At 39.9% G+C, this 24,043-nt stretch overlaps 1 long non-coding RNA gene across 2 annotated transcripts in view; it reads right to left on the reverse strand.

Annotated features, from left to right (window-relative positions):
- Positions 1 to 17,024: 17,024 nt before the first annotated feature.
- Positions 17,025 to 24,043, reverse strand: part of LOC122831555 — a 67,066-nt gene continuing 60,047 nt past the window's right edge. The window contains exons 3-4 of one of the 2 annotated variants that reach the window (XR_006370713.1): positions 18,908 to 19,003; positions 17,025 to 17,678 (exon numbers count right to left, since the gene is read on the reverse strand). This is a non-coding gene — a long non-coding RNA (uncharacterized LOC122831555). The remainder of the gene's footprint in view (positions 17,679 to 18,907; positions 19,004 to 24,043) is intronic. The other variant, XR_006370712.1, reaches the window with a different exon arrangement.

Genomic DNA, 24,043 nt, shown 5'->3' on the forward strand with positions numbered 1-24,043 from the left:
TTTTTCTCCTATGCGTTGCCGTTGGAATACAAATCAGGAACCTATCAAAGTTGGCGTTACGGGTCAGAACCAATAAAGAACCAGGAAAAAGCAGCAGCATCGAGAGGCTCGTCGACTGTCAGGTGGATTAAAATGAATGTGACGGGGAAATTATTACAACCATTTGCTCATAAAAGTGACTCTTCCAAATGATTTTTCATTAATGAAAAAGTTGGAAAACAAAAAAATAAAAAGTACAGCCAAACCAAACTGGATTATGCTGCATCATGCAAAGCATATTACAATTTGTATTATACGTCATTCAACAGGGTTTCTGCAGGTTTCACCAATTCAAATTTAAAACCAGCATCATGTCAGAAACGTACAAGATCAACATTCTTAACGAATGTAGCAACGCGTGGGTTGTCAGGTGATACAATGGCAAAGACAAACATTGTCAGCAATAAATATGGAATAAAACCACAATACACACAAAAATGTGAGCCTGCTAGCTAGTTTTTCTCCTCCCTCCATTTCCACTGCAAGAACCAGAACCAATGTCTCTTACTAATATACCTTTGCTAGCTAGTTAGTGCTATATCAGCAGCTAGTTGCCACTAGCTTCAACCACTTCGAGTCACATAAACATGACTCAAACGTTTGCCTGATGGAAAAATCCAACAAGAAGAAAAGAAAAAAAAAGGACTACATATATGAGATTAAATAGACTGGCCACCGGAACATGCAAGACCTGAGATTAATTTACCTTTTCAAAAAAAGAAAAAATGAAGACATTTTTAGATCTACATCACAGATCTAAGTCTTTTTAAGGAAGTGCGAACACCCTATTTTTTTCCAGCGCATGTTTAACTCTTTTTGGTTTCAGCCTTTTTGAAGCTGCAATCGTTGGATATCGGTGGGTTCATTCCTAACTGTAAGTACAGGAGACCTAACTCAAGGCCAGAAAACTCCACATGACCACCAGCCTATGGCTATATTTCAATCAGCGCTGTTACCCCCACCTCCTACGCTTCCTGCTCCATGTTCTCCTATTTTTTTCCATGCAGAGAAGGCGGAGGGCGGAGAGAGAGTGAGAGAGAGATCAGACCACACATACAGATCCAGGCCTCCACCCCCAGCCTGCAGTTCCCCCGCCATCTGTGCACGTCCCTCTGCCTGCAACTCCACAACAACAAGGCCCTGAACCTCTGCCGAGGAGTCAATCCATCACCGGAGAGAGGGAGAGCGGGAGACGGAGAGAGGAAGTAAAAGCAGAGAACGGATGGGTGAAGGTGAAGGGTGGCGAAGAGAGGGAGAGAGGTGGTTTAAAAAAAAAAAAAGAAAGGATAAAGGGAAGAGGTGAGGAAAAGTGAAAGCGAGATGCCATGAAACTTAATCATAGAAAGGGTCGTGTCGGGCAGAGGAGGGGAACAGATTAAATTAGCATAGCATTAGATATGGAAAATGATCTCTGTCAAAATCATCCGCTGCACAATTATAATATGTTAATTACTTATTTCATTAAGGAAGTTTATTATGGCCGCGCAGATGAAATCATGCAGGCCAAAGACACCTGGAGGAAAAGCACTGATGCCTGAATCCCTCTCTCTCTTTTTCTTCCCTCGTTCCCGTCACTTCTCTGTCTCTTCTGCCTCTCTTGCCCCTTCTACAACCCCCCCCACCTCCTTCACGTCTCTCTTTGTTCCTCACAACATAGTTTACATTGTCATATTCTCAAACTCTGTGTTTAATATTCTCAGAGATCACCGTGACGACCATCAAGAGAAGAGGTTTGATGTTTACCTCTCATCTGTCCATGCAGTAAAAAAAAAAAAAAAAGTGCATATAAATAATCTGCATGCATGAAGAGCCAGATGCGCACACGTGAATTCTGCAGAAACAATTATGGAGACTCTTCACGGAGCGTCGTTTTCCTCAAAATCACATTTGTCTTTGTGCTTTGAAAGGTTTTGTTACGATTGTAAGTAATTTAGTTGTTCTCTTTTGAGATAAAGCTGGGGCCAATTGTACATGAATCAAAATGAAAAGAATGTCGACTTGCATCCTTTTTTGAATATACACCAGCTTATTTTGTGTTTCAGTCGGTATTTACGACACGTTGATGTTATGTTTGTTAATAACTCATGAGGTTTTTTTTATTCCCTTGTTATTTTTAACATATTCTGCTGAAAGGACAACCACAACTCACTGGAAGGAGTACATATCACTTCAGAGTTTGCAATGCTGTAGGATTCACTGGAAATTGTTCGTCCAGTGAGATGAATGTGTGGGTTTCCCTTCCAGACCTGTTGCCTCCACTCATATGAACGGACAAAAATAGATGAGAGGAAGAACTCCTACCTCTTACTTCATTTGCTCCTGCAGTATTACTGTATTATACAAGGAGAGAAAGTTATTTGTGCCCATCATAAAGTAGTGACTACCATTGTTTGCAAAGAGCGCATCATGGTCTTGGATCTTGTAAATGTTTTTATTTCTAAGTTGTTTTTTTATCAGCACAAAATTTAAAGAAATTATTGTATTTTTTTATTTATTTTTTTTTTACAGCTGATATGACTTCACTGATCGTTTGGAGGATGTGAAAATGAGCTGGTCAACAAATACAATCTGATGCCTTGTTGCACACATGAAATTATGAACATTAATTACATGAACTTATTTAGACTGAATTTACTTTTAGATAACTGATGTGTTAGTGCCGTGAGATGCTTAAGGCAAGAACGACATGTTATGGTCACAGTGCGCTGCCAGGCAAGTCCAAAAAGCGGTCTTTAATTTCAGTCGCTTGACTTGTGCGGCTTTATTGAGGCTTGTTTTCTGTAAACATGCCGTCAGATCTTCAACAACAAAATTTCCCCAAACCTCCAATTGTTACAAACAGATTTGTGGCATTATATAATTTAGAAATGAACCGAGAAATCATTTGTTGACAGTAATCAGCTAATTTGTGATTGTCTTGGTCTCGAAAGGCCACCCGTTGGTCAGAAACTGGAAACTTCTACCCCCACTAACACCATGTGTTACTGTGATCGAGTTACACCAATGACGCTGATCAATGCGGATGCTGTCACTGAGTGACTGAGACACAATGTCACCCTTTTTCAGTATCAGAGTGCTGTTCAAAAGTCAAATCAGAGGAAGGAGAGAGATATGTCCGAAGTTCATTGCTGCACCAAGGGACTATGGGTCGGATCTACAAAGATTCCAAATAAGAACCGGTATATTTCATGCATGAAGAAGAAAAGAAAGTGTTGTAATCAGTCTACAAAGATTGACTGTGTAAATGATTGCAGGAGCAACTAGTGGTGCAGACCGCCCTGTTTCAACCAGGCCGTCATCTTGCAGCGTGTCGGAGAGCAGAGCTGACGGAAAAGAAAAACTAGAACGCTATTGTGCTGGAACAGTAAGAATACAATTCACATCCAATGTGGTACAACAATAAGAGTTTTTAACGTCAATAAGAAATAAAGCTCTAAACCGCCGAATTTAACTCTGCGTGCTGTCTAAAGTTTAATGTGGTATGGTTGGGATTTTTGTACCTTTATTTGATTTTGGTTTAATTGCATAAATACAGTCAGCCGTTCACCGACATTAGTCTGACCCAAGCCGAACATGAAGCAGATAAAATATAACCTAAATTAAATAGACTAACTAGACACACTTTAGCAGAGCAGCAAAATGGATGGTATTTCTAATGTTTTTTTTAAAATGATTTCATATTTGATATCGTTTATGTGTTCCAAACATATTTGACAAACGGTGGCACGCCATAGTTTCTACGCCAGCTGTGACCGCAGACAACATTGCGTTCAACTTACACCTACAATTCAAAAATGTTGAATATAAAGGCGCTAAAGCAAATCTAGCAATCAGGTTCAGGATTAATAACTATAGTTTAATATATTGTCATTATATTTACATATCCCCCTCGCAGTATTTTTGCGCTTTCTGATGATCAGCGAATGTTTGCACGTTGTTTGTAGATCAGGTTTGCGCGTCATACCGAACAAACCTTTAGTAGATCAGGCCCCGAGACTTTCAGCAAACACCTGGAAGGCTGAACACAGCTCAGGAAAGTTGCTCCGTTTTATCTGCTTAAATTTTACGTCTGTTATGGAACTTGCTTGATTTGGAAATGTTGCCAGCCTTTGAGAAGTCCAAAAGCACATTCTCAACATAAAACACTCAAAGAGTGTGTTTTTATCGATGAGCCGGTTTTTATTGACGCACTAAGAGCTAACAGGAGATACTAAAAACGGTTTAAAGTTTCATGTCTGTAATAATTCTGCCTTTGTTTTCAGAAATATCAGTAAAGCTGGTTTTAAAGTGACTGCGTTCCTCAAACGTGGGCTGTCATTTCCTCCGGCCCCACCTTAAATAGGAGTTGTAGCCGTCACAGCAGGAGGGCTGCAAAAATATTCGGAATGCTGTTTTATAGCTTAAAAAAAAAAAAAACGCACTGAAAAACAGCCATCAAATTCAAGTACCAAGGTTTATGATATGTTAAATCAACATCAAAAGAGCTCTTTGTGTATTTGGTCAATTACGGAGTATTGATTATTAAAAGCTTCACATTTTGTGCTGCTCTGGGCGAATCGCTTCGGTCATTGTTGAAATGGTCACTGATCAGACCAGATTATAATTTGAAGATATAAATTTGCACAACTTTATTAATGTGTCCTTGGCGAACATTTCAACTGAAGTGCACCAGAGACGTCCAAACTTTTTGTCCCGTGGGAAATGCTGGAGAGCCACAAAAATGAGATCTAAAACAAAAACTCTGCATCAACTTTGCTTGAACTCTACCATGTTGTCTGCACACATTTTAAACTACAGTGCACAACTTATTGCTGCCTCCATTCTGCCTTTTCTCTCCAGTAAAAGAGCCCAAACGAAATATTTTCACTGCTGTTCTCATTCCTGAGATCTCAAATTAGTCACAAAACGGATCTGTGCCTAGCATATCACTCATTTTAATAAGTAAATCCATTAAATTATAATTGGTTTGTAACTGATGAGGCTATTGCACCCATTTTTTGAAATCCCATCTATTTCCCCCATATTGTTTTACATATTTTAGGTTTGCATGTTTTCAGTTCAGCAGTTGCTCTCCAGCACGGGGCGCTGGGGCAATTTGCATTTGCTTCCAGTTCTGCTTTCTGGCTTCCTGGCTCGATGCCTTTCTGGCTCGTCAACACCGGTTGGACAGACAGACAATGATGATGACAGTCATCAGGGATGAAGCAGCCTTCCACCTGTCCATCTGACCATAAGAGTGCAACAAACAGGTGCTGAAAAATCAAGAATTAGCAGGAGGGTGTGTGTGTGTGTGTGTGTGTGAGTGCGGAAAGCGGATGATCACAGATGATAACAAAAAGAAATTCTTACAGTTTTCCGGGTGCACTGTACTTTTTTTTCCTTCTTAGCTTTTCTTGAATAAAATTCAAGATGGTGGAGATTTATGTCTTAAAATGTGTTGAAAAAAAATAAATAAATAGAAAATCATTCTATACTTTAAAAATGCCCAAAATTCATTTTGCCAAAACAATTGAACGCTCGAGGTTAGGATTATGTTTAAATATTTCAAACACCAAATATACCTTAATATGCATTCATGCGGACAGTGAAAACTACTAGCACTGCAGCAGAAGACAATACAAACAGTGTCCCTTGCTTCTTTGGGGGTTCAGCCAATCAGCCCCAAAGGGGCTTTGCAAACGCCATATTGTGTCGAGTAGCACTGCGCCGCCGTATTTCAGCTTCCTAATATTTAAGATTTCCTCAATGGAAATTATTTAGAATAGGCAAGTTTTCCACAAATAACTTGGAGTTACGTTCCAGGAAAAACCATGAATATGTGAATCGGTGAATACTGAAACGCCACCAGATGGAGGATCGACTCTGGTTAACTCTCTACCCAATGAGCCTAAGATAAAGATATGTTGTGCCATGGAGTTCTGTGTCATCGTTGACTTAAATGTTCATAGTTAAGCCTTATGTGTCAAATATTGTTACAAAGTTAGGCAGTTTAAATTGTAAAGGTCCTTCACAGGTCAGAGTTAATCTAACCTCTGACCTTTTGAATAATGTGAAACATCACAACCAGAAGGTCCTAATGTGTTCTGTTGGACGTTTTGGTGACAGATTGACGCAATAAATGTGAAGATAAAGGACAAGGATTAAAGACCTCCTTGACAAAATATATATATATATATATATATATATATATATATATATATATATATATATATACACACACACACACATTAGGACCTTTTGGTTGTGATGTTTCACATTATTCAAAAGGTCAGAGGTTAGATTAACTCTGACCTGTGAAGGACCTTTACAATTTAAACTGCCTAACTTTTTAAAATATGTTTAACATGTTTAGCATTTTAACTTTATATATATTTATATCCTGTATAATTGTGGGGTAAAAATCCGAGGTAAATAAATGTGTCAGAGTGGTCCAGTCAAAGTCTGGACAGCCTACACTAAATCCAACAGAGCAATACTTTTAATGTCTCTTCAACCAGTCTGACTGAAATCGAGAGTTTTGGAAAGAAAAATAGGCTCAAGTTTTCAAAGCTGATAGAGACATACCCAGAAAGACTTGCAGCAACTCAAGAACTTGGCATACGCGCATGACACTTTGAAGATTTTTCTTTCTAAATAAAAAAATTAAAAAATCCCTTACATGTTCAAATTATGCATATTTTGTGTTCATGCATCGTTTAAATTCCAACTAAAAGACACTGGTGTGGTTCTAACTTGACCAAAACGTGAGAAATCTGAATGGGAGTGAATACTTTTGCAAAACACTGCCTGGCTTCAGGATGACACGTTTAATCTGAGGCTCTAATAAACTCCCTCAGATCATAAATACACAAACTCTGATCTGTGAAAACCCACCACAGACAGTTGTTGGGATCTTTTTTTTTTTTTTTGATGCACTAAACTTTTAATTTCAAAAAGTAAGTTAGTCTCTGCAGAAATCAAGGGGAGGGGGAATCTCCCCATCAAGTATGAAGTGGTTGTGTGTTGCTTTTAAATGAAGCAAACTGATTTCAAAGTAAATTTCTAAATAGGAAAATATGCATATCACACGTTCACTTTTCTAAATGCAGCTGCTGGATCCCTGATTTTGTGATTCACTAATGGATTTAAATGCAGGATGTAAAAAATATTATATAAAACACTACAGGAAGATCAAAGAGAGCTTTTAAAAGCTATAACATCGGATGCATGTACAGTAAGCAGCTGGAGGCCAGGGAAAAAAAATAAAATCAGACATTTAACATTTCTCCGATGATTCCCAAATGTTCAAAACATCTTTGCTGTTTAACATGTTTAGCATTTTAACTTCAAAAATCCCCTGGCGCCTCTCACATCGGCCCCCGGACCTTAAAGCAAGAAAAAAAAATAAATAAAAAATTGTATTGATTGCAAAAGTGAGAGCACTTGCTGAAGATAAATACAAGAGAAAAAGAAAAGGAGATGAGAGGAAAGAAAATCAGGAGATATGCACTGCAAAAAACGGAGACACAAAAAAAAAGAGAGAGAGACGGAGACAGGCCAAATAAACCAGGGGCGATTTTTACTATCTGGGGCTCTGTTCTGTAAGAAACACAAGAAGGGAAGGGAGGGAGGAAAAGAGGAGAAAAGTGGAGAAGAGCAAAAACATCTTTGGGAGTGTGTACAAAGAGAATGAAAACACACACACACCCGAAGGCCGGGGTCACAGTCTGAACGCTGGAGCGGCGCAGCGCGGCCGGCGGCTACGCAGGAACACCTCGCTCTGCCTTTAATATCGCCTGCCCACCGCACAGATTTCAAAACAGATAGTCCAAAACAAAATTTAAAAAAAAAAAGGAGAAAAAAGAAATAAAGGGAAAAATCAACGCCCCCAAACTCGCTCACACGCCGTTCTCAAACAGCCTCCGCCGTGTACATAAACTCCACGGCCCCCATGCAGATGTAGCGCAGCCTTGTTAGGTCGGGCTCAGAGGGTGGGAATGGGTAAATTCAACAACAATTGCAGCCTCTGGGGATCCACCGCACAATCTCACAGACAAGCTAAACTCTCCCTCTCTCTCTCTCTCCCGCATCACGCTCGCCCCCGTCTCGATCGCCCCTCTTTACACGCACACGGTTAGAGAGCAAGAAGTGAAAGGTAAGCTTTTCTTACAGCTTCATGCATAATTCTGCCTCACAGTGCCAAGCCAGTGTGCTGTGATGTGTGTGTGTGTGTGTTTTTCTTCTTCTTGTTGTTTTTGTTGTTGTGTTTATTTTTGTGTTTTTAAGGCCACAAGGTACGGCGATGACGAGATGCTTGAGTTGGAGTCCGGGCAACAGCTTTGCTTTCAATCAGGAAATTTATGAGGGCTTGAATCATTTATGTATCTGGCGTCCCGAGCGCACGACAGATCCCTTGGAAACACAAATTATCATGTAGACTCGCAACAAACACTGTGTAATTACATCACGGCCTGTCAAGAGGCATTAAGGAATCTTCTCCCTTATCTCAAAAGTAATGAGATGCTAATGCAGCTATATGACACAGTCGCTGGCATTTAAAATAAATAAATAAAAAGAACATATAAAAGTCGCCCAGATCCACTGCCGTCAAATAATTACAAAACACCACCGTTTTTGCTGCTTTAATTTCTATTAAGAACAATTAGCAACAGATGTCTTTGTAGCAACTCTTTCTGGTTGACCTGTGCCTTACTTTACTTGTGTGTTTCTAAGTGCTTTTCAAACTCTACAATCCCTTGCTAAAATATTTACTATGTCTGTTTACCTTTATCTTATTGGAGTTTGTTCTGTGATAAACCAACATGAAGGTCATAATTGTGAAGTAGGAGGTAAGGCAAGTAGTTTTCAAAACTTTTTACCCCTTTTTTGCATTCAGATTATTTACTTTGATACAACTAAAGAAAATTCAGTGCATCTAGTTCACCAATAAAAGGGCTCACAGGTGTGTTAGGCCTTGTACACACCCAGCTGGGTCTTAATAAAAACAAATATTTCTGCCATTTTGTTTTAAAAATCAATACTATACACATGAGAAAAGTTTCAAATGTTTTCACACACATGAACCCGAACAAATCCGACCCTGATGGTTGTTTTAAACATGCCACACCCATAGGGGGCGCTGTAGCCCAAAGCTAAAACCAATATCGGCCAATCAGAATGCTTCAAAACAACCACAACTTCCTGTTAAGAATTAAACATGTGCTAGGAGGTTCATTTTGTAGAGATATACAATAAATATAACTACATTTAAATATCTTATTAGAATAGAACGTTAATAAAACACAAGATAATGTTGCTTGGGAATTATGTCAAAACAAGTATGTGGATATGCTGGCGCATCATTTGTTGCGGCCTGTAATGCACAGGGCCCTAAACCTTTGTTTTCTCATGTACACATGCAAATGCAAATACAGAGTTTTCTAAAATATCCACCTTAGTTGGAGATTTTTTTTTATAAATAATCATTTGTAGTAATATTAAATTGAGCTTCTGTGTGGATGAAATGCTGAAACGCATAAAAATTTGTCTTTCAAGATATTCGTCTAAACTTGCCTAGATGTCTGTGTCTACGCCCGAGATGGCGTTAGAATACGAGCATGAGCAAAACAGCATCATCAGGACCAAGAGGAACCCCACATGGGTCAGGAATGGAGTTTAGGAAAAAGTCATGGCAAACTTTGAGAATCACCCCGTTCAACTCATCGTTAAAAAATATGAAAGAGCCCAAACTTACCAAGACTCTGCTGTCCAACTGAACTGGAACATGCTCAAGTTTATCGTGGCTGAACTTGAACTAGGACACAAAGAATAGGCAAACATTTCAGTGCTTGGATGTGCAAAGCTTGCGGAGACATAGCTCAAAAGACTTGGAGCTATAATTGCAATGAAAAGTAGCAAAAATGGCCATTTCCTCGCAGGGCCAAACACATGCACACCACACTTCTCCTAAAATCCAAATAAAATTGATTATGAGGAAAAGTTGAAAGGGCATGCATATGTTTTCAAAGCACTCCAAGTTGCTTTTAAAATGCAAAGCTAAACAGGTTGAAATGGGATGGTGTTCTTACAACGGTTAGCACTATGGTTGATCCATCAGGCGTCTATTCACAGAGGTCTCTTTAGGAGCAGACTGCTCAGGGCTGTTTGCCTTCGCCACATAAACGTGAGAGAAATTGGGAGGGCCTTAGGCCTTAATGGCACTGACCCTCCCCACCAACCTACCCCTGGCCTGCTATCCTTAAATCTGCAGGGAATAAAGAGTGCTGTTAAACCAAACTGGAAGACAAATGGTTTTGTTCAATGGGAAGCCGCCTCCATAAATCCCCACTTAATGCGGCGGAGGAAGGATGAAGCAGAAACAGGTGAATTCGCTGCAGTGAGGGAAGCCATTCATTACTTCTCAGGAGAAGCGGAGAACAGGAGGAGAAGAGGCCAGGGTGATGAACAGATGGATGTACGAGAGGAGAGGATGGGGAGGATGCTGCTCTTCCAAAATGCAGGCCGCCAATGGTCAGTGGTGTTCAAGCACGGAAATCTGATGAAATTTCGTACGTTATCGGATGGATGAAGATGTGTGTCTTAACTCATACAACCTCATGAGTTTGACAATGCATTAGGGTGATTATAATTTTCACCAAAAAACTGAAATCTTCTACAAAAAACATGGAATTTTGAGTTAGAAACGTCCAAAGTTTTCAACTTTTGAAACTCAAAAATTTCCAAGTTTTTTTCTTGATTAATCTCAATTTGTTGGTTATCTCCAACAAATTTTCAACTTCTCAAACTCAGAAATTGTCTTTGTTATTTCTATAAAAATTCTGAGATTAATCTCAAAATTTTTGTTTTTTCTAACAAATTTTCAACTTTTCAAGATCAGAAATGTCCCTGGTTTTTCTAGAAAATTTCTCTGAATTTTTCAATTGTTTTGGTAGAAATTTGCCCTTTACACATGTGCTATTGTGGGAAATATGAGTACAACTAATAATGCATAAAATCAGCTGCTATCTTCATCTCTTGACAGTAAGAGATATTTTGTCCTAACCAGTTTCCACAGATCATCATCATGCTACACAAGCAATAATTAATTCTTGTTACGTTATGTTATTCCTTTCCATTTTATCTACAGAGTGTTCAAATGTGAACATTCTGAGCATTAATGTACTGCTGAAATGTTTATTACCATGTGGGTGTGTCTTCTGTGGCAGCCATCTTGGTGTTCAACTAAAGAGGATGAAAAATTGAATCAGATAATAAACACTCCATGTTCCTCATTCTTATTTTTGTGGGCTTTTTTCAGTTGCTGCTCAGCAGTTTGACCAAAGCTAACTGACCAGGACTACAGCAGGTCAGTCAAGAAGTGGCTTCGGTATGCACCAGACCGTGAGGCAGGCATCGCAAGGAACCAAGGAGACCCAAGCCCAAGTCAACCAAACCAGAGTCAAGATTAAGTTAACCCAACTCACAGTTTCCTGTCCTGGTTCATAAAGTACAAGTCTTAACCTCATGGATGCTGTACTTCCATGGGCAATAGATTGTTGTTCACACAGTCATAAACAAGTCAAATATTTGTAAAGACACAATCTAATGTTTATTCAACATTTAAGTCACCAACCTCTTTTTGGATCATTTAAATGTCAGGCTTCAACGTGGATTCAATATTTCTGCCTACCCATATTTCGATAATTCATATTTTTATATATTTTATTTATTAGGACTAGAGGATATAGAAACATACAGTGGTCAAGAAACAAGTTTCCCTCCTGATGATGTTAGCTAACATGCTAGGCTAATGTTAGCATCTGTACTCTGTTTTTCTTATTGATAATTTATCTCAATATTCATGTTCAAACTTACAGATCACGTTGTTCTACTGAAATTTGACAATATGGAGACACAAAGTTATTAGAATTAGATACTTACACTTAGTATTTTTTGTAAATGTTAAAATAAATAGGATTAGGGTGTAATAGGAAATCGGAATTGTAAAATCAACTCTGTGTTTAATTTGGTATTCAAAAACCTCTGATGAGCTGCTTTTAATTACTGAAAACTGATAGGGTGGAAAATAAATTTAATCAAATTTCTAATCAAACAAATTAGGATGTGCTATTTATGATGCTCAAGTACATCATGTCCCACTTGAGCGTCAAGTGGGTTATGATGCAGGTATCTTAATAGCGAACAAATAAGTTCAGTTTTTTTCTGATGCAACCCAAATTTATTCAACGCCGAGTTCAGTTCAACATCTGCACAGATAAAATTACAAAACTACAGCAAACATGAACAGATTGTTATTAACCATCAACAGCACTCAGTTTGTGAACATCGCTGGCTGGTAAATCAACTGCGTCCATTCAGAGGATAACATGGCATGTAACGTCTCACCTGTCAGAGCTGCAGTCTGTAGCTTACGTACCAGCTTGCATAGTCTCCTGATTACATGAGGCAAAAATTGAACATAAGCCTCGAAACTCCAATCACGAGTCCAAGTCACGTCTGAAGTCTTTATTTGTGAGACTATGTGTCAGTGAGTACAGCGCTCGTCTTGCGATTCAAAAGTTGTGGGTCTGATTTCAACTTTCTCTTGCTGCATGTCGGTAAGCTCCTGGGCAAGGAACTGATCTGTGTATCGATGCATGAATGAATGGACTTTAGAGAGTGAGATTGCTAATGTGGCTATTGTGTTGTCAGGATGACTAGCAAAGTGCATTCAGCCAATGTGCTATTTGCTTGAGTACAGCTCAAGTCTGAAACTCAAGAACTCAACCAACTGAGCTATCTTTTGTAGATGTGATCATTTGTTTTAGAGTATAGATGTCTGTATATTTTGTATATTTTGGTATCGATCTAATACCAAGTAAAAAAATAGGGTCAGTATCACCAATACTGATACTTTTTATTTAAGTTTGATACATAAAACGTCTGACATTTGGGTATTTTTAAAGTTTTTTCCATTAGTAAACATAATTTGTAGAAAGTTTACAGGTGTCCACAAACTACTTTAATATGTTAACTTAAAGTGTAACAATTGAAAATAACAGAACTGTTCAAATCATTCAGGTGACGATCAAAAAATTTATTTTTGAGGTAGAACAGCTACGATACAAAAATAAAAAAAAATTGAAGAGGGAATCTTAAGTATTGATCTTATCACACCAACAAGCTAGTAATCCAATAATGATACTGACTTGGTATCGACATCATCAATATTTCGGATCAATCCGTCAACTACCATTAAAAACCTCAAATGTTGATATAGTCCTTAAATCAACCTAAAACTACCAAAACATTTTTTTTCATAAGATTACACTCCAAATCATAGATTTATGAAGATTACAGTAAAGTCGGTGAAGTTTTTTTTTTCCTTTGAAAAGACTAAGACGTCTCATTGAGAACAAACCAATAATTTCAAAGGACATGGTAATGATCCGCGACAGACACATTTGGCAGGCGTAATAACAGCTGTCTATGGCAAATTTAAATTCCTTCACAATTATCAAAGACCTAAGAAGTGATTTGAGCCTGGTAATGTAGCGCATGGACACGTAACTGCGGAACGAAGATGTTCCCTCACCGATGAGGAGCTAAGAGACCGAACAAGAGTCTGTGAAGGGTAAGGTAAGTGAAGGGAAAGCATCTTGCAGGGTAGGATGTTGGACAAACTGTGGTCTGAGCACAAGAAACCGGTGTTAGGAGTGAGCCATGAGTGAGTTATATTTAAACCATTAGGCTGCTTATTCGCTCAGTACAAATGCAAATGAACAGGCATCATCATCATGGCCTCTTCCCTGGAAATCGACTCCCTCTGTAATACCTCGGCAGAAGTGGACCGGTCATGAACCCTCCTCCTCTGCAGTGCCAGCTAGCCCTCAAATGGCCTACATAGACAGCTCGATGCACACACGCACGTTCACGTCCACACACGCACACACACACACACACACACACGGAGTGCCCCTCCTTTCCTAGGCACCCGCCCAAATCAGAGATCAAAGGCTGGATTTGTAAAGCTAATGGCTGCTGTGCTGCAGCCAGGGACAGGGAATGAAGGAAAAGAGGGAATGAGGGAAAAGCAGACAGCAGAGGCAGAGTGACACGGAAGTGCAGAGAGAGGAAAGAAAAAAAAAAACCTGTTTTTAACATGCAAAAAGACTTAACACCATGTCGCGTGTGGACGTGCGCCGCAAATGGCGTGCTATTTAAAACTAAAGGCAAGGCGGAATATAGTGGGAGGTATCTCCAAAACACCTAGACAAAACGCCACACTGAGGCGTTCACACTTTTAACTTTTGCTTGGTGCAGTTTTTACTTTTCGGCAAAGTGATGAGAAACACGTCCACAGATGGTGACTATCTCTCGCTCGTCACTGTGTGGGATTGCGGGATTGATGGTGTTGAAACAGACCTTTCTCTTTGTCTCACACATGGCGCAAGTGCTGCTGCTATTCCCCACGGTGCACTGAGGGGCCATTGAGACAAATGGCACGAGTACAAAAAAACACAGGAGTGGAGGAAAAAAAAAAAAAAAAGAATAAAGAAAGGGAGGAAAGCGGAAAGAAAATGTGTCTTTCCCTTTCAAAAGAGCGAAATCACACGCATTCAGTCTGCCAGTTCGTATTGTCCTAACATTTATAGTGCTTTAAGCTTGTCAGTAGTGCTCCGTCACTCCCACTCATTACATTGAAATCCTTGCTGTCACGAAGCAAAAGAAAAGAAAAACAAAGCCCCTCGTTTTTTTAATCGTTCGCAGTGGTTTGGTGATCACAGGAACATATTAAGGAGCAAATTTCAAAGCTACATTTAAAACTCCACAAAATGTTCAACAAATCTCATACATTTCCCGTCAGGTCTTTGTGTTTTTTATTGTTTCTAGTTCGCTCAATTAGAAGCCATTTTGGTTAGTAGTTTCTCCCTGGCAGAGACGTTAAGGGGGGGAAGCAAGTCTTGCATACATTAGCAGTGGAACCAGGCCAAAATGCTAGATGTCTCCTGATGACATCGACACTGTGACTTCATTATCATGATAATAAACAAGCAAAATGAGCAAAAAACAAAAAAATTCAAATAAACTCGTCTGAGCGGCGAAAACATGTCAGTTGCTGGTTAACGCCTGTGCCGTAAAGTCAACGTCTCATTCAGCATTTTAATTTAGTTTGTTTGTTCGATTTTGACAGCGAACAAACTGCGATTTGAAATATATATACTTTTTTTATGCCATTAAGCTTTTTAAGGGTTTCCTGGGATGAAGACCGTCTTTGAGAACACCGCCCTCTTCCTTCCCGCCAATCCTCGAGACTCCATCATTCATCATGATAGGGGTGCAGAAGGCCCCTGCATATCCCCGTGAGAGAGCAAGAGAGAAAGAGAGAGAGAGGCTGAGGAAGAGGATGATGCAGAGGGATGAGGGCCAAAACCACATCTCTTTGTCAGATGACAAAAGCTTGCAGACGCAACAATAGCCATCAGTCACTGCCGGAGCCTGTCGGATTACGGGGATCACTATACAGCCGCCGTGGTATGTGTAGGTGTCTGTTTAAGGGGTGTGGACGGTTCTGGGTTTTAGAGGTGTCGCAACAATTGGAGGAGGGGGGCGGAGGAGACGGGAAAGCGGGTCTTGCAACAGAGCTAGTAATGGTTGCAACCTGCTTTGGTCCTCCACACACTCAACATGTGCAATCGGCAGAAGATCAGCAGGGTATTACTTATGAAGTAGAGGTTTCCGAAAAGGAGAAATCACTACTGGGGATGACACCGAGCCACGAGAGACTGAGGGGAGGTAATCTGTTCTTATAGAGCCTTGCAAAGGTAGTCAGGCCCACTCAAATCTAACCATACAAGAAATGGAAAGAGAAAGGCACAGCTTCAAACCCTAGCAAGACGTGGCTGTTCACCTAAAGTTATGGGAAAACATGAGCAAGAAGACAATTAGTCAGAAAACCAACCTACTGGGATTCTGGTGGGAGAATCCTTTGACCTGACAATCATTAGCTCCTTTACTTTACAGATTAGGGGGAAAATGAGAAAAGCAATTACTGAAAAAGGCCATAAGAAGTTCCCAGTCAGATCAGATCACTTCCCAGTCACAAAAGGGAATCACTTCATCGGACAGATTGGATATAGACAGCCATATTTGTTCTTATCATAAGTGAATCCCACCACTCAGAGAACCATTCAGCCTGGAGAGTTTGAGCCTTGATCATCATCAGGTGAGCCAGCAAATGTGAGGAGCAAGGTCCTCCAGTTCAGTGATGTCAAAATGTAGGTTTTTCTTACCTTCTTGTGACATGGAACATGTGGGGAAAAACTCACACTGCACCCTGAACACCTCAGTAAAACATAGTAGTGTCAGGATGGTTCAGCACTCCATGGATCTAGGTTCTATAAAGGAGATCAAGAGGAATCACCATAGAGAGAAAGAAAAACTAATAAAAAAAGAAATCGTGTGGAGAAGTAGGTTTAATTTTCTCGCTAATATGGAGATATACGACTCGCACTGCACATCATCCACTCTGATCCACTCCAACCAGTAACTGAGGAAATGTTGGTGGTGTTAGTTAGCATTATGCTGTGGACATGCTTTACTTTAGTTGCGACAGGAAAGTATGGAGCTCAATGACGGGACATCCTGGAAGAAAATTTGAGGAAGCAGAAGACTGTAAGATGGGGGTTAGGTTCCCCTTCAAACATTACAAACATCATAAAATGACAGCAAGAGCTACAAATAAACTGTATTTTATTTTGAATTAAAATCTTTAACTTCTTTTTATTAACAAGTTGACTAATTTATTTTCACTTCTCTCATTAAGTGCTGCTTTGTATTGGTCTACTGCACAAGAAAAAATACGTTGAATTATGTGGCGGTAATGCGTCTTTCACATGGAAAAAAATTAAAAAACGAAACATGAGCACACAGTATTGCTTATGTTTTTATAGTAGCAATAAATATCATTAAAAAAAACTAAAAAAAAAACTAAAAAATGTCTAATCCAGAAACTAGTCAAGCAGACGGCTGCTTATGACATTAAGCTATGAGGTGATATTTTGTTGTTCAGATGTGATAAAGATGGTGAAAAAGGCATTGACAGTGACCTCCAGTTCAACTATCAAAGGTCAGAGTTCACGTTGCTCTGAGCTCCTGAGTCTGAGTGGAGAAAAAAAAAAAATCAATTCATGGCCAGTGGCAAGTCTCCTTCTCAATCAGCCACCATGTCAGCTGCTCCAGATGGCCACCGGGTAAGATGGCTGTCAAGCCATCAGTATCATCATTACCCATCAGGGCCGCTTCGGCTAAAAGGTCAAGGGGTGATCTCTGCAGATTTCTCAACCTGAGACATCAGAGATCCACAGAATATTTGTGCCACTGTCCATTTTGTTTTTCTTCTCTCTTTTTTTCTGGATTTTGTTCGTTTTTATGCGGTGTGTATCCTTTCTGTGCGGCCAGACGCTTGGTGGCTCTTTCAGGAACAGTGACCCGAGTGGCTACCGGGAGCTCAGCGCGTCTTTGAAGAGAAGATGACCTATGTGAACTCAGCAGGAAAATCAGCCTGATGAATCTTATTGTCCAGGGGTCACGGCAGGGTCAGGGGTTCACAGAGAGGAGTCCTGTCTGACCTTTGGCACCGTATCTCACTGATAACCTTGCTGTGGAATGAGTAAGGAAGAAAAAGTAAAAGGGGGGCTTTTTTGCTTCTGTAATATTGACTGGTTTAGCTGCTTTAGTTGCATTTTCTCTTCTCCAAGGACAATTAAACATTGTATGACTTTGGTTGCTCCCTTTTCTTTTGCACACGAAACTCACTATATGCCAAGAATAAGACGAGAATATATATTGACCATGATTAGTTTGTATTTCTTTATTGAACTACCTATTAGTGCTTTCTACGCTTAGCTTAATTGTTAGAGGCTAATTAAGGAAGCTGTCAGTCACTTAAATTGTGCAAAAAATGTAAACAAGTACATATTTTCCATACATTTTCTTTGCTTCCTCCTGGCAGTGGAGGACGTGAAGAAAGCCATTCAATCCATGTTCGCCATGCTTCCAAATACTGAGCAATTAAAGTAGGTGCAAGAAGACTGTTTTAGACATTACGGAAAGCTTCATCGAGCCAAACGTTAGCATTGAGTAAAATTACATCCAGTCATTTAAAACTTCAACAAGAGACCACGCCTCTAGCAAGCAATCATTTCTCAAAAGCCAAGAGTTCAGACTCTCTGTATGAAGCAAAGCGTACAGAGTCTGAACAAAGGGCTGGGGGTTTTTCTACAGGCTGCAGAAAACATAGAATAGACTAAAATTATGTTTTACCACTCCAGTATTTTAGCTGGCCTTGTGTAAAGTACCTCAATAACGGTAAAGATGTGGCAAACACACTAATTACACATAAAATTATTATGCTTGATCAGTGCAATTTTATATCACCACCATCTACAAGTGTCTGACTTTGGTTTCCAAAAAAGACCTGACTCGTTGAAGCAATGAACAACTCCAATGACTCCAATGCTGTCAAATCTGGCAACAGGATGTTCAGACAAAGTACTTTTAAGTTGTGAAGTGGGGCCTGCTTGGATTGGATTTGTCCAGCATGTCCTACAGATTCTGGTCTGGATTGAGCTCTTGGGAATTGGCTGACCAAGTCAACACCAGAAATCCTTCTCCAATCAAGACTCAGTGAACGCCTTTCCACGATAGGTTGTGTACAGTCCACAACACCTGGGTAAGTGTCCTATGTCATGCATCAGGACCCAAGGTAACTTTGTGCAAAGCAACATATAGCCTCTGCTGCTTTACCTTCTTCTCATTGTATTGCTTCCGTGCAGTGTGACATTTAAAAACGAAAAAAAAAACACTCATTGGACTTTTGTTGTCTTACCTCCCAGTTCTGACGTCTTATGTGTTCTTTGTTGGTTCTTTTGAGTGTGACAAGACATCATCAGTGTCACCATGATACATCTGCATGTACGGAGCTCTGTAAGCGACAAGTGAAAGTTGTTCCGACACCTTTCACTTGGAACCAGCATGAACTTCATGGAGAAATATTCGCAGTCGCTCTGTCTCTTCCGACCCCGACATTGTGTAATACATCACTGAAATTAGCACAAGTACGAGAAAGCAGCAATCTTCTGAAGTGATAAAATTCTGATTTTAGCTTTGAAACACAGTCAGACACGATATAAAAGACGCTACAAACAAAGGTAGAAGCACCTTTGACAGACAGCTATAATGACATATTCTTAGTTTCCTTTACCACATTCAGGAGATTAGACACATTAAGCGATCAAGAGCATGTTTTTAAGACTGCTGTCTGTTTATTGCTTTCCCTGGTCAAAGACTACAGTGTGTGTACGTAAACATAATGCGGTGCGTTTCTCACACACACACGCGGTGTTGGCTGTATGGGAAAACAGCATTCGTGTAGGAGGCTGTGCAGTTGCAGTATGTCTGATGGAGCCACAATCTGACACGACCCTCTAAACAACAGATGCAGCCGCTCACACTCTGGCAAATTCATGCACAATGAAATGCGCCTGCTTCCCACTCCGAACAGCAGAAGTTAAAACACATTCGCGAAAAAAAGAAGACGAAAAAAAAAAAAGCAGCGCACGCACACGCTAAATCCGCACGGCGACTGTGACCTTGCCTTGCCAGTGGCATCCACCTACGCGACAATCTGTGTGACAGAAATAAAGAAAATAAAAGACGAGATCCTCATTCTTCTGGAACTGGCATTTCTGTTTGGATTCCTCCTTGGCAGCGTTGCAATCTGTCGTTTAGCAACTGCTGCTGAAACAGAAATCTCCTTCATGTAAGCTAATAGTAGATGTGGAAAGGGCAGTGGATGAACTCGAAAGGAGGGCTAAATGGCTCAGTGTGAAATGGTTTCTCGAATCTTGAATTCATACCGTTTTATTTTGAGAATTTAGGGAACTTGATAAGAGAATACTTTTCATTTTGCTCCACCTTTAGATGTCGTGGATATTAGTAAAAGTACCTTTGTGGAGAACAGATTGAAGCTTTCACAGATTACAACTTGATTCAGGATATCGGGTGAAACTGGAATGTAAGAGCTTGCACTTTTTTTGCCATTTCTTCCCAAAGGATAAATCGTAACAGTAGGAAAATGTTCTAGTTCTTAGTGTGGTATGTTGGACTACAGTGCCCAGTTAAAGACTAAAAACTAAATAAAAAAATATTACCAAATGGAATAGTTGAGACCAACCATTAATAAAGCCTTCAACTAAAATCGCATTTACTCATTGAGTTCTTTTAGAAAATATGTGACATTCCCTCTTTTTGTTAGTCATTTTTTATTATTATCATTATTTCACATTGTAAGTAGTTTATTTTTGCACAAATTTGGAAAAAAACAACACCACAGAAATAAACAGAAATTGCCAAATCCAGGTCCTCCCATGCAATGAAAATATCAAGGTGAAATCAAAAGAAAAACAGCAAATTGCATGTGTAAAAAAACTCGGGAAGGATGGGGGGGCAAAGGGGAACAGAAGGGGAGCTTACAGGCAACAAGAGAAAAAAAAATAGACTGCTGAACTACATATGTCTCTCAGACAGCACCTATAGCCTGCGTTGGCAACAAGGAAAACAAGGAAAGAGCAACTAGACAGAGAGTTGGGGGGAGAGGGGGTGAGGGGTTGCATTTCCCCCCCAACAGAGGGGTGGAAGAGTGGGGTAGTGTTGAGGTTTGGGGGGTATGGGGGTTGTTCTGCTGTGCCATGTTATTGAAATCTTCAAGTCCTGAAGCACTGTGCTGTACTTCTCATTAACCGGCGCAACGTTTGCCGGGGTGTCTCTTTCCTCTTTAATAATAAAACAACGCTCCCCTCTTTTCTGCCGACTTAAAGGATTTCCTAATTTAATCAAGGCAGGCAGAAGCAATAACAACAAAAGCATCAACAATGGTAACATGGCCTCTAGTGTCTTGTTGTACTTTTGCAGAGAAGGGAATGTGCCTGGATTGGGGGAGAGGGGGGAGTCATGTGTGTTTATGCCTGTGTTTTCAGGATTGGGGAAGGTGGTGGTGGAGGGGGGGAGGGGAACAAAACAAGAGAGGAGCATTTAGTTCACTTTCTTCTAACAATCTTGGTTGCCAATCCATCTGCTGCTAACTGGGAGTGTTTGTTCGAGTGGGACAAAGGGGTAATAATTAGCCACTGGGAAGGCACCAGAAGAGGGAGGAAGCTCCTCGGTGACCAGTGGGTGACCCGTGCAGCACACCCCGGCCTCGGTGTACACAGGCAACCTGACCTGACTCTCACCCCGAATATCACTCCACCAGCCCCCTGCATGCCGCCCCTCGGCCCTCCACTGGACACACACAGAAACACGCAAACACACCACACAGGGACGCAAATAGACAGTTTCTTGGGTCTGCTGACCTCATCATCACCCTCTCATAGTCCAGCTGGCCTCTCTTTCACCCCCTGACCCCAGGATCACCCCAGACGGCCCCCTGAGAGGCAGAGAGGCCGGGGTCATAGGTGGATAGAGACAGTGGCCTGTCGCTTGTGTTCATACCTTTTTTTACATTTTGTAATGTTATAAACCACAAGCGTCAATGTATTGTAGTGGGATTCATGTGACAGAAATACACAAAGTAGTGTATAATATAGTAGAAGGAAGACGCAATAGGATTACATTTCTTTTTTTAATAGAAAATATTTACATTCAATTGATGGGAATTTAACAGGGCTGAGCATCTTTGCTTTATGTATATTATGTTGCATATCACACTAAAAGCCAACACTTCAATGTATTTTGTTGAGATCTATAGCAGACGAACAAAAAGTGGAGCATGATTGTGGAGATTGAAGGAAAAGTGTTTTTTGGTTTTCGAAATAAACATCAGAAATGCCCCTAAATAAAATCTTGTGCTACCAATGACATTCAGAAATCTAATTATGAAAATATGTACAGTCGTGTGAAATGATATTTTCAAGGCTTATCATCTATATTTAGCTTTCCGATACCAAACATTGGACATGAAAGTAAGTTTCATTTATTTATCTTAGTTTAAGGGTTTTGAATGATGCTTTGCTTAAAATCAGTGAATTTCTTCTTTAAAGGAATATTCCACATGTCCATTCAGTTAGTGCTCCTTAATGTTTTCTATCTTGAAACCGTTTTAGCTGGGGATTCATTTCATACAACCGGCCTCTCATTAAAGACAGGCACAGAGGTGATGGTATTCTGTCTAAATCATACTTGAAATCTACCTCATATCTTTACTTGTGTGTTTTACCCAAGTGGACTGAACAGTGTTGAGCGATTATACGAGCGTGACAGCGTGCGCCAAAGGCTAGCTGGCAGCGAGGTTTCTGTCCTGCTGTTTTAACTGCCTTTGTTTACTTCAAGCTATGGAAAAAAACATGGTTTTTTTCCCCAACGTTCTTCAAATCCTTAAGTGTATGTTTAGCCCACACTGAAGTTATTAAATGGTAACCAAAAAATGCAGTACAATGCACATTTATATGCACTCATGGTTAGCTTTTATGAACAGCTTTAAAAAGTAGACTTTTCCATGGTGAACCTCGCCTCTTGCCCCATGAAAATGGAAAAAAATAATAAAAAATACAAAACTGCATATGGAGCTCAAACACACCATCAATCATCAACAAGACCAGGATACCAGGACATGGTGTTTGCATCATAAAAAATTCTACTGGACACACGACATATGGTGTAGAGTTTAGATTTATGTCCCAACCTGGACCTGGACCTGGACCTGAACCCGACCCGAAATTCAGGTATGGTTGGGGCAAAATTATTTGTTTGACCGGGCTCGGACTTCATTTTATAAGCCAATGTAATGGGAATGCACAACATAAAGTGCTGTTAATCTACTTCCTGTAGTCTCAATAGACAACTTGGCAGCTCACCCTGTTGAGTGATGAAAGAAAGAAAGGTGCCGGCGTTCATTAGACTTTAACAAGCACAGCAAACTGCATAATAAATTGTCACACACCTCTGTCTCCATCAATCACACGTCCCAGATGATCTGCATTTGACTCAGCCCGAGGTTACAACAAGGGACAAAATGGAGCTGAAAGATGCTAAACGAAAGCTAAAGACGGTAGAAGTTGCACTGTATACTCAAATTGTGGTTTTAAAGAAAACTGTAAAGGTTTAATTAAAATATAAATGATCAGAGCCACACTTTAAAATTAATTACTCAAGTAAAATCTAGAACCACATCATCTGCAAATGTCAATAAAATCAATTAGTGTTATAATGCACACACGGGTCTGGTTTAGCTGTATAAAGATTGCATAGTTTCCATTTCAGTTTAAAAAAAAACAATGTAATTGACAACAGTCTTTGCCTCAAGATGATAAAATTTTGTTGAAAAAAAAAAGTGTCGAATATAAAATGAAATGGTGTGGAATGACTCAGTGTAAACAATTACAAATATAACCTTCAAATGAGAAAGTGCACTTGAGAAATTTGGAGTTTTTTGGCGTTGTCTTTGAGCAAACAAAACCTGCATCATACGAAGAGCAGTAAAGTTTGTGTTTATGATGCGGACATGCATAAACAACTTTTGTTCTGGGTTTTTGTTTTACATCATACCTTTGCTTGCTTGAACGACAGATTCATATGTGTGTTCTTGATTCTCCTGAGCAGCTAGTTTGGAAATATGCGTTACTGCAACATAACCGTTCCTGTGAAACAGCTACGACAACGGTCCCGGTAACACGAGGTATATATTATACAATGATATTCTAAAGAGAAAAAAACACCATAGAACGAAAAAGAAGAGGGAAAACAGGGACTTTACCATTGTAAAAGGGGGGGGTGGATAAATCTCATTTTGTCCTCCAGTCAGGTAAAACACATAGCTAAGAAATGCAGGCAGGAATTAGGTGGGAAAGGTAGAAATTTTGTGTACAATATGCAATTGCTCCATCATATTTGAAATGCAAACTGGCTCTTTTGGTGAGAGACTAGTGGGAGTTCGAGGTGCACTGCAATGGCTTCTGGGAGTAGAAAA

This window comes from Gambusia affinis, linkage group LG05 (assembly GCF_019740435.1).
Source record: "Gambusia affinis linkage group LG05, SWU_Gaff_1.0, whole genome shotgun sequence".
Taxonomy (NCBI): domain Eukaryota; kingdom Metazoa; phylum Chordata; class Actinopteri; order Cyprinodontiformes; family Poeciliidae; genus Gambusia; species Gambusia affinis.